The sequence below is a fragment of the Elephas maximus genome, chromosome 22, assembly GCF_024166365.1.
Source record: "Elephas maximus indicus isolate mEleMax1 chromosome 22, mEleMax1 primary haplotype, whole genome shotgun sequence".
NCBI classification, from domain to species: domain Eukaryota; kingdom Metazoa; phylum Chordata; class Mammalia; order Proboscidea; family Elephantidae; genus Elephas; species Elephas maximus.
The window spans coordinates 55,741,440-55,753,768 of NC_064840.1; the positions used below are offsets into that span (position 1 = coordinate 55,741,440).

Below are 12,329 nucleotides of genomic sequence, written 5' to 3' on the forward strand. Positions count from 1 at the left end.
ACTGAGCTCAGCCTTTGCCGGAGAATCTGAAGGAGGGAGCGAGCCGATGGAGAGGAAGAAAGTATTTGCTGCGGAAAGGAGAATTTGAGGCATGGAAAAGTTAGAAGTGGTCTCTCAGGTACCTGAATATTCACTTTGTATCTGAATCTTCTGGAACTTTTCTGCTTACTGAGATACAATACTAAAAAAGCTTGGGTCAAATCACACTGCATATAGTATATAGCACACAGGTGTCTAGCCCAAGCTTGAGAATTATTGGAATCTTCTGGAAAAACGAATTTGAACTACAGGGGGAGTTCTATCTAGGATGATGCAGCCTCTGAAAGAGTTGATGGCCATCTCAAAGCCTCAAAACCCAGCTCCGTGTAAACAAAATAAGCTCCTGAGAGCAGATGTGTCTCGGAAGAAGGAAACCATTCAAATAATGGAGATGTATGACTCTGAGGCCTCTTGTCAAAAGTTCAGACAGTTCCAGTATCTAGAAGTGGCTAGGCCTCATGAATCCCTAAGCCAACTCTGGGAGCCCTGCATTTGGTGGCTGAGACCAGAGATTCATACAAAGAATCATATGTTACAGTTATTGGTGCTGAAACAGTGCCTCATAATTCTCCCTGAAGAGGTCAGGACTTGGGTGAAATTACAACATCCAAAGAACAGCAAAGAGGTGGTGACCCACTTGGAGGATGTGATTGAAATGCTTAAAGACAAAAACCTACCCTGTAAGGATTCTGCCCTCCAGAAGGACGGCATCAAGGAGGAGGAAACAGAAGCTGACTCAATGACAGGCAAATCCCAGGAATCAGTGACATTCAAAGATGTGGTTGTGGAATTCAGCAAGTAAGAGTGGGGACAACTGGACCCTGCTGAAAAGAACCTGTACAGGGATGTGATGCTGGAGAACTACAGGAACCTGAATTTATTGCGTAAAGAGCATCTACTTTCCAAACCAATTGAGATCTCCAAGTTGGAGAGTAAGAAAAAACCACAGATCATGGAGGGAGAAATCCCAAGAAGGACCGTTTTTGACAGGGAGACTATTTCAGAAAACCAAGATTTAGTTCTAAAGCAGAGGATTTCCAGAGAAGAATCATCGCATGAAGTGATTATGAGAAGCAGATTCTCTTCCTTAGATGCCTGGAAAGATAACAGTTGGTTATATAGAAACCAGGAAAATCAGAACATATATTTGCCACAGGAAACTTTCATTCAGAAGACAATCCACACTAAGGAGAGAGACTTTAAATATGCTGAATATGAGAAAGGGATTCCCAGAGTGTAATAAATTTAAAACCAATTTCAAATTTAATTTAGACTTCATAGGTAAGCAACATTCAGAATATAATGAATGTGGGAATACCTTGAAACAGAGTAGATATTTTTCTACACCAAGAAACTCATACCACCATGAATTTCTATGAATGTTTTCAATGTGGGAAATTCTTCAGCTGGAGTTCATCCCTTATTTGACATCAGGTCATTCACACAGGAGAAAAACCATATAAATGCAGAGAATGTGGGAGATTCTTGAGCCAATGTACCTTAATAGACATCAGAAAATTCATACTGAAGCAAAGATCTATGAAAAATAATGGATGTGGAAACAACTTCAGTAAGAATGAAGACAGTAATAAAGATCAAATGCTCCATTCTGGAAATAATCCCTATGAATGTGTTGACTGTGGAAAATCCTTCAACCGAAGCTCCTTCCTTATTCGACATCAAATGACTCCTACAGGAGAGAAACCATTGAAACGTAAGGAATGTGAGAAAACCTTCTTCAGGAGGCCAAACCTTATTAAACACCAAAAACTTCATGCTTGAGGAAGTACTGTAAAAGGAAGAAACACAAGATTGCCTGCAATCAGAGGGCAGAACTCATTCAACTTCCAGAAATTCATATTGGAGGGAATCCCATGAATATACAGAATGTAAAAAAGTGTTTGCCAGAGAGAATTATTTAATTGATGTGATAATTAATATTGGAGAGAGGTCTTTAATGGGACAGAAATCTGTTTGAGGAAGCTATTCCAGGCTCCCAAATGAAGACACAAGGGTCTAAAGTTAAATGATATCACCATACAAATTTTCTTATATCCATTATACTCACTTTTCCCTAACTGATACATGGGATCTATAGTATATATTCATCTGATCTATTGATGAAGTAGACATTAGGGAGAAGCCAAGCAATATTCTAAGAACTGATATTTAATAAAACTCAAACTTTCAGTCCTTTATTTAAAAAAGTCACAAGAAAACAGGAGTTCATGAGAACACAGAAGGACACTTTTAAGGACTGAAATCTCGGAATTAATGGCAAAATCTACAGTGACAGCCAATTACTCCACCCCTGATTGTATCCTTGGTTGTCCTAGTAATGGGTAGAAACTAGAATTGGGACAGGGTTATCAACCGCAATGGAAGATAGATGTATTGTTTTTGTCATGTATTTTTTTATATGTATTCTTTAAAAACTACATTAAAAAAAAAAAAGTACTCTTCTGGGATCTAGGCTGCAGAGACATACATAGCCTTAGATATATCATTTATCCCAGACAGTGTAAGATCAATAAAGTGTCCTAATACTCTGTGCAACAGAACTGCTTCTTCTATAGGCTACCTCAGGATCCCAAAGGGATCTTGAGCCAAGAAACATGCCTTAGTCTACCCAAGAAGACTCATACTGGAGACATTCCCATTGAATGAAGGTGGTGGCTTTCAGTCAGAGTTCACACCTTATTCCAAAGCAGAAAAGGTGTATTGGAGTGAATCTCCAAGAGTTAATAAATGTGGAAAATTAAAAAAAAAAAAAAAAAGATGGTACCAAGACAAAATGGCTTCCAAATGTCTGGAGCCTGGGTTCAGTAAAATAAGGATGCTTATTGTTGTTGTTGGGTGCCATTGAGTAAATTCCAAATCATAGTCACCCCACGTCACAGAGCGGAACTGCCCCATAGAATTTTCTTTGACATATTTATTTCTCTTCGTTAAAGCAAGACACTTCAGGCCAACATTGGGGTTACTGTTAATGAAAATTTCTTATTAAATGTATTATCAACATCAATATTCCTTAACTTAAACCCAAAACCAAACCCACTGCTGTCAAGTAGATTCCAACTCTAACTTAGAGCCATGTAATTAAAAAAAAAAAATCACACCATATAAATTTCATGATAAGTTGTTAGAATCAACTCATCAGCAACGTTTTGTTTTTGTTTTTACCTCAGATAAAACATTAAATCGGCAGCCAAAGGAACTATCTTAGTCATCTACTGCTAATATAACAGAAATACCGCAAGTGGATGGCTTTAACAAAGAGAAATTTATTCTCTCACAGTCTAGTAGGCTATAAGTCCAAATTCAGGACACCAACTCCAGGAGAAGGCTTTCTCTCTGTGTCGGCTCTGGAGGAAGGTCTTTCTTGTCAATCTTCCCCTGGACTAGGAGCTTCTCTGAGCAGGAACCCCGAGTCCAAAGGATGCGCTCTGCTCCTGGTGCTTCTTTATTGATGGTATGATGTCTCCACTCTCTGCTAGCTTCCCTTTCCTTTTATCTCTTGAGAGGTAAAAGGTGGTGCAGGCCACACCCCAGTGCAATGCTCTGTGTATTGGATCAGGGATATGACCTGGTAAATGTGTTACAATCCCACCCAATGCTCTTTAACATAAAATTACAATCACAAAATGGAGGACAACCACAGAATACTGGGAATCATGGCCTCGCCAAGTTAATACACACATTTGGCGGCGGGGGGGCGGGGAATAAATTAGTCCATGACAGGAACTAAAAGCCACAAGGAAGGCAAGTAGAAACCATAGAAGCTTAGCTTGTTTTCTGTCAGTGATGTGAATCATATTTTATCAAAAGATGATGTAAGTTTTTCAAGCACTGAAATTTCTTCATGATTTTGACTCAAGGCTTTAATTGCTGGCTCTAGAACTAGAATTCAAAATCCAGTGCTGGATGACATTTAAGTTGTTGGTGGAATTGTTTGTTTTAATCAGCCACCCATTTTCTGGCTACTGTTCTCTTCATCCTTACAGTTTGTCCCCAAATGTGTCTCCAGTACCCCTCCTTTTTTTTTTTTTTTTTTTAACAAACCAACACACCCATTTGCTCTGGCTTCCTTAATTCTATAAATCTATATACTCTCTTGATTAGCAAAATTCATCATTAGAAAGGTGGGGAGGAGGAAAGACTGTGAATGCCTATTCTTTTATATATTCTTTATATAAGTGTAAATATATTTTTACAGACACATAAAATTTTTCTTTTTTTATGCACACAGATATAAAGAAAAGTCCCTCAAATAAGAAAATACAGTATTTTAGGATAGTCAACAGAGAAAAATAACCTTAGATTAGAATATCTTTCAAAAATTCTACATAAAAGACACTGGCCCAGGATCCTACCCACTTTGGACTGAAACCCGGGGACCTTCAAAGAAGACACATCCTTTTGGGTTCTAGTTTGGTTATGAGTTGCCTCCTGGGTCCCATTTCCTGTGAAGCATCCCTGAACCAAACCAATATCTTCAGGCAGAAACAAGTGGCTGCACATCAGTTGCCAGCCTCCCTGATGGCTGTCAGCCTCAGCAACACAAAAGCCTGATAACCTGGCTCTGTCACTAACTCACTGTGGGAACTTTGACAAACATACTCACCTCTGACCCTCGGTTCCCTAAACTGTAAGTTGGAGTTCATAATGTTCTTCATTGCTACAGGTTTTCAATGGGTTCAAATGAGAATGCATACAGAAAACACAAAGTACAACACCCATGGAATAGTGGAAGATTAAAGCAGGACCAGACTAGTTGCCTTCAGGTTGATTCCAACCCTATCGGACAGACTAAAATAGCCCCATAGGGTTTCCAAGGAGCTTCTGGTGGATTCGAACTGCCAATCTTTTGGTTAGCAGCTGAGCTCTTAACCACTGTGCCACCAAGGTTCCCAATGAAGGGCAGCTGTCTCTTAAACACATAGCCACCATAGTACACCCTAAGACTAAATTACTCTTCACAAGATGTGGAACATTCTTTAAATAACAATTGAATTGGATCCCCTTTGTTTAGATCTGAAAATGGATTGGAAAATCAGAATTGGAGTCAAGTAAGATGATTGAAAACCTGGAAATTAAGATCTATGAGGAAAAGCTAGGAAAGGATCAAAGCTAACAACATTTTAAGAGTCAAATTCTAGCACTTGCGTACGCTATTTAAGCATAGCCTTATGCAGCATAAAACATTATTTTCCTAAAAAGAAAAAAAATAAGTTATTTAAAAATCCATAGCGATCTTTAATGACATGTATTTCCCATCTTCTAAGTGGGAGGTTACCCTCACTGTCGGCCAATGAACTCCCTGATTTCCATGTGTTCTGCAAGTTAGATTGCAGTAGTGATCAATCTTTCTACCATTTAACTGGTGTTTCTGAGAACAGTTTTTTGACCCTGAATTGGTTAAAAGAAGGTACGTGAGCAATAGTACTACACCTGTGGCAAGAAATAAAGGTGGAGTATCTCAGCATGTTTTATGGTGCTGTGAAGGTCCTTCAAGGAAATGGTGAAGAAAGTAGGAGAAAAAATCAACAAGAAATAGAAGATTTGCAAAACCACAATGAGATACCATCTCACCCCAGCATTACTGGCGTGAATCAAAAAACCAAAAAATAACAAATGTTGGAGAGGCTGTAGGGAGATTAGAACTCTTATGCACTGCTGATGGGAATGCAAAATGGTACAACCATTTTGGAAAATGATAGAAATAGAAATACCATATGATTCAGCAATTCCACTCCTAGGAATATGTCTTAGAGATATAAGAGCCCTCACACAAATAGACATATGCACACCCATGTTCATTGCAGCATTGTTCACATCTAGGAAACAACCTAGATATCCATCAACAGATGAGTGGATAAACAACCTATGGTACATAAACACGATGGAGTGCTACGCAACAATAAAGAACAATTGTGAATCTGCGAAACATCTCACAACATGGATGACTCTGGCGGGCATTATGCTGAGTGAAATAAGTCAATCACAAAAGGACAAATATTGTATGAGACCCACTGTAACAAACTCATGAAAAGGTTTACGCACAAAAAGAAACAAACCTTGAAGGTAACCATGGAGGGGAGCCCCCAAGTGTCTATCAGTTTGTCATACTGTGGGGGCTTGCATGTTACTGTGATGCTGGAAGCTATGCCACCAGTATTCAGATACCAACAGGGTCACCCATGGAGGACAGGTTTCAGCTAAGCTTCCAGACTAAAACAGACTAGGAAAAATGACCAGGCAGTCTACTTCCGAAAAGGATTAGCCAGTGAAAACCTTATGAATAGGAGCACAGCATTGTCTGATATAGAGCTGGAAGATGAGCCCCCCAGTTTGGAAGGCACTCAAAAGATGACTGGGGAAGAACTGCCTCCTCAAAGTAGAGTCGACCTTAATGACGTGGATGGAGTAAAGCTTTCGGGACCTTCATTTGCTGGTGTGGCATGACTCAAATGAGAAGAAACAGCTGCAAACATCCATTAATAATCAGAACCTGGAATGTACAAAGTATGAATCCAAGAAAATTGGAAATCGTCAAAAATGAAATGGAACATAAAAACATCAATATCCTAGGCATTAGTGAGCTGAGATGGACTGGTATTGGCCATCTTGAATTGGACTATCATATAGTCCACTACGCCAGGAATGACAACTTGAAGAGGAATGATGTTGCATTCACCCTCAAAAAGAACATTTCAAGATCTATCCTGAAGTACAACACCATCAGGGATAGGATAATATCCATACGCCTACAAGGAAGATCAGTTAAAATGACTATTATTCAAACTTACTCACCAACCACTAAGGCCAAAGATGAAGAAATGGAAGATTTTTATTAGCTTCTGCAACCTGAAATTCATCGAACAGCACTGATAATTACTGGTAATTGGAATGCAAAAGTTGGAAACAAAGAAGGATCAGTAGTTGGAAAATATGGCCTTGGTGATAGAAACAATGCTGGAAATCAAATAATAGAATTTTGCAAAATCAACGACTTCTTCATTGCAAATATCTTTTTTCACCAGCATAAACGGCGGCTATACACATGGACTTCACCAGGTGGAATACACATAAATCAAATCAACTACATCTGTGGAAAGAGACAATGGAAAAGCTCTATATTATCAATCAGAACAAGGCCAGGGGCCTACTGTGGAACAAACCATCAATTGCTCAAATGCAAGTTCAAGTTGAAAACAAAGAAAATCAGAGCAAGTCCATGAGAGCCAAAATACGACCTTGAGTATATCCCACCTGAATTTAGAGACCATCTCAAGAATAGATTTGATGCGTTGAACACTAACGACTGAAGACCAGATGAGCTGTGGAATGACATCAAGGACATCATACATGAAGAAAGTAAACAGTCATTGAAGACACAGGAAAGAAAGAAAAGACCAAGATGGATATCAGAGGAAACTCTGAAACTTGCTCTTGAACTTCGAGCAGCTAAAGCAAAAAGAAGAAATGATGAAGTAAAAGATCTGAACAGAAGATTTCAAAGGGCGGCTCCAGAAGACAAAGTAATGTATTACAATGACAAGTGCAAAGAGCTGGAGATAGAAAACCAAAAGGGAAGAACAGGCTCAGTGTTTCTCAAGCTGAAAGAACTAAAAAAAATTTCAAGCCTGGAGTTGCAATAGTGAAGGATTCTGTGGGGAAAATATTAAACGACGCAGGAAGCATCAAAAAAAAAAAAAAAAAAAAAAGATGGAAGGAATACACAGGATCATTATACCAAAAGGAATTAGTTGATGTTCAACCATTTCAAGAGGTAGCATATGATCAGGAATCGATGATACTGCAGGAAGAAGTCCAAGCTGCAACGAAGGCATTGGTGAAAAACAAGGCTCCAGGAATTGATAGAATATCAATTGAGATGTTTCAACAAACAGATGTAGTGCTGGAAGTGTTCACTCATCTATGCCAAGAAATTTGGAAGACAGCTGCCTGGCCAATCAACTGAAAGAGATCCATAATTATACCTATTCCCAAAAAAGGTGATCCAACCGAATGCGGAAATTATCGAACAATATCATTAATATCACAGCAAGCAGAATTTTGCTGAAGATCATTCTAAAGCGGCTGCAGCAGTATATCAACAGGGAACTGCCAGAAATTCAGGCTGAATTCAGAAGAGAACATGGAACCAGGGATATCATTGCTGATGTCAGATGGATCCTGGCTGAAAGGAGAATGGCAGACACATATTTACTTGTGTTTTATTTACTATGCATAACAAATTATGGATAACATTGCAAAGAATGGGAATTCCAGAACACTTAATTGTGCTCATGAGGAACCTGTACATAGATCAAGGAGTTGTTTGGACAGAACAAGGGGATACTGAGTGGTTCAAAGTCAGGAAAGATGTGTTTCAGGGTTGTATCCTTTCACCATACCTATTCAATCTGTACGCTGAGAAAATAATCCGAGAAGCTGGACTATATGAAGAAGAACAGGGCATCAGGATTGGGGGAAGACTCATTAACAACCTGTGTTATGCAAATTACACAACCTTGCTTGCTGAAAGTGAAGAGGACTTGAAGCACTTACTAATGAACATCAAAAAAACACAGCCTTCAGTATGGATTGCACCTCAACATAAAGAAAACAAAAATCCTCACAAATGGACCAATAAGCAACATCATGATAAACAGAGAAAAGACTGAAGTTGTCAAGGATTTCATTTTACTTGGATCCACAATCAACACCCATGGAAACAGCAATCAAGGAATCAAAAGACACATTGCATTGGGCAAAATCAGCTGCAAAGGACCTCTTTAAAGTGTTGGAAAGCAAAGTCATCACCTTGAAGACTAAGGTGCACCTGACCCAAGCCATGGTATTTTCAGTCATATCATATGCATGTGAAATCAACCCAAGTTACTGGGTTGAGGGCTGTGGGGATCACGGTCTCGGGGAACATCTAGCTCAAGTGACATAACAGTTTATAAAGTAAATATTCTACATTCTACTTTGGTAAGTAGTGTCTGGGGTCTTAAAAGCCTATGAGCAGGCATCTAAGATATGCCACTGGTCTCACCCCTTTGGGAGTGAGGGAGAATGAAGAAAACTAAAGACACAAGGGAAAGATTATTCCAAAGGACTAGTGGACCACAACTACCATGGCCTCCACCAGACTGAATCCAGTTCATTGAGATGGTGCCCGCCTACCACTACTGACTGCTCTGACAGGGATCACAATAGAGGGTCCTGGACAGAGCTAGAGAAAAACGGAGAACAAAATTTTAACTCACAAAAAAGACCAGACTTACTGGCCTGACAGAGACTGGACAAGCCCCAAGAGTATGGCCCCCCAACACCCTTTTAGCTCAGTGATGAAGTCATTCTTGAGGTTCATCCTTCATCTAAAGATTAGACAGGCCCAATAAAGAAAGTGAGGCTAAAGGAGCATACCAGCCTAGGGGCAAAGACTAGAAGGCAGGAAGAGACAGGAAAGTTGGTAATAGGGAACCCAAGGTCGAAAAGGGAGAGTGTTGACGTGTTATGGAGTTGTTAACCAGTGTCATAATACAATATGTGTACTGACTTTAACAAGAAGCAAGTTGCTCTGTAAACCTTCACTTAAAGTACAATTTAAAAAAACAAAAAAAAAGGAGGACATTTGTTGCAGTCCTTTGACACAAAGGTCACCATAAACTTGGTTGCAACCAGAGAGCAATAACCCACAGTAAATTAACAGAAGCTACTTGGGTGGAAACTGGCTGGAGTTGCGTTATAACTCGAAGGACTTTAGCACTTCTGAAGAGGGATTGCTAACATGTGCGTCCACACTGAAAGGCCCAAAGGAGGTGGTGTGGGCATTGACAGTCTGCTCTGGCGACCTCTTCAAAATGAAAATACGGACATACCAACCCCCACCTGCAACTTAAAGCTTTCAATGGCTTCCCATTGATTTTAGAAAAAAGACAAAATATCTCTCCTGCCTATAAGGTCCAGCATGGATTTTCCCTCCAGCTCCAGCTCCAATTCCTCTCCCCCTCCAAGTTCTCAGCACTGCAGCCACACTGACCTCCTCTTGTCTCTGCTTAAGGCTGTTTCATCAGTCACAGGGCCTTTTCACATCCTGCTCCGTCTGTCTGGAAGGCTCCTACCTCTCCAATTTACCTTATCGGTACCTATATAACTTGCAAACCTCATCTCAAGCACCTTTCCCTGAGCTCCCTCCCCAAAACTAGGCCAGAATCCTTTTGTTTTTGACTGCCATGGCAACCCAACTTTCCTAACTCCCTCATCACGCTTTATTTATTTGATTATTCGATTAATATTATCTCACTCTCTCGACAGTTAGCTCCATGAAGACAAGGGTTGCCATCTTTTGCACACTATTGAGGGTTTACTGTGCCTGTTTTTCTACATTACTGAGAGTTCAATGTCCTTCTGGCAAACCTCAATAAATATTGGCTTTTATTAGGTATTCTTTTTACAATTTTTTAAAAGGAGTTTAATTTTCTTAAGTCATCTGAGCAGATTTATCAAAATTTAGATAACTAGGCCCAGTCCAGACATGTAGTGATTCAACTGGTCCTAGTGTGGCTTAACAACAACAACAAAAAACAGTTGCCATCTAATCAATTCCAACTTATGGTGACTCAATGTGTGTCGGAGTAGAACTGTGTTCTGTAGGGCAGTCAGTAACTGACCTTTCAGAAGTAGCCGAGCACTTTACCATTTGCACCACCCAGAGACTCTTGGGTGTGGCTTAAAGATCTGCAGATGATTCTAACGTTATCAAGGTGTGAGAATCATGGAGCCACACTAATAGGTGAGTATAAATGAACACTTATGTAATATGAGGAAGACAATGGACTTTCGAAATACGGCACCAAAGTCAGAATTGTAAAGGGAAAGACTGATAGATTTGACCCCATAAAAATAAAAGCCTTCATGTTAAAAAATTTCAATTGGAAAAATTAAAAGAAAAAAACATTTTGTAATATATATGTTGGTGGATTAGTATGCTCTATAAATACAAATCTTTAGGAAAGTAATACCATATTGACCTTTCAATTAATTTTAAAATGGGCAAAGGATATAAATAGGTAATACACAGTAGAATAACACAAATGAATAATAAATCTATGGGAAGTGCACAAAATCACTAAGAATTAAAGAAATGAGAATAAAAACAAAAGTGAGATACCACCTTTTCACTTCACAAATTGACAAATTAAATAAAAATATCGGAAACCCCGGTGGTGTAGCAGTTAAGTGCTACGGCTAACCAAAAGGTCGGCAGTTCGAATCCGCCAGGCGCTCCTTGGGAAACTCTATGGGGCAGTTCTACTCTGTCCTATAGGGTCTCATGAGTTGGAATCGCCTCGACGGCAGTGGGTTTTTTTGGTTGGGTTAAATAAAAATATGATAATATTCAGTATGGCTACGTGGACGGGAAATCGACACTCACATACAAGCTGCTGGGAATGTGTAAAATGGTGGAGGAGTAGTAGTAGCGGTAATACCCGTCTAACTTTAGGGGAGATAATGCGAATCAAGATCAGCTTAAGGCTGAGCCCTATGAGGTGGAGGTCAGACACACCTCCACTCTCCAGCCTTTTTTCCAGTTCTGACACTAACCATCCGTCCCATGGCACTCTCTATTTCTCTTCTGGGTTCGATAACGCACTGCAACGGCCACACTGAACTCACAGACCATACCTACAGTTCAGTGGTTTATTAAGGAAATAACAGGGTACAACTCAGGATCAGGATCAGGTTCAGAAAGCATGTAAGCGAAGCCTCCCTTCTTCAGTGCAGGAAAGCTCTCTCTCTCAGCTCCTCTCAGCCATGCAGGGCAGTCGAAGGACAGTCTCTTCATGGCCCTCTTAAAAAATGGAAGTCAACATAATTTGCTGTTGGATTAGATATAAGCATGAGAAATAGAAGTAGCCACAACAACGGCCTCAGTCACGCCAACAATCTTGAAGATGGCTCAAGACTGGGAAATGCTTCATGCTATTATCCATAAGGTCACCACGAGTCAGAACCAACTTGATGGCAGCTAACAACAACGAGAACATCACAAGAAAAAGGAGTCAAACACAACACCAATGTTGAATGAGAAAGGAGAGTTGCAGAATGATGAACACAGTAGGCTATCCTTCTTAGATAGTTTAAAAGCATACAAAACAATGCTATATGTTGTTTCTAATACACATATATAGAAAAATATAAAAACGTGTATGAGAATGATACACACATTTCAGAAAGAAATTATTTCCAGTGAGAGGGAATGAGAGAAGAAAACA

At 39.7% G+C, this 12,329-nt stretch overlaps 1 pseudogene; it reads left to right on the forward strand.

Annotated features, from left to right (window-relative positions):
- Positions 1–310: 310 nt before the first annotated feature.
- Positions 311–1,821, forward strand: LOC126065475 (zinc finger protein 215-like; annotated as a pseudogene).
- The last annotated feature ends 10,508 nt before the right edge of the window (positions 1,822–12,329 follow it).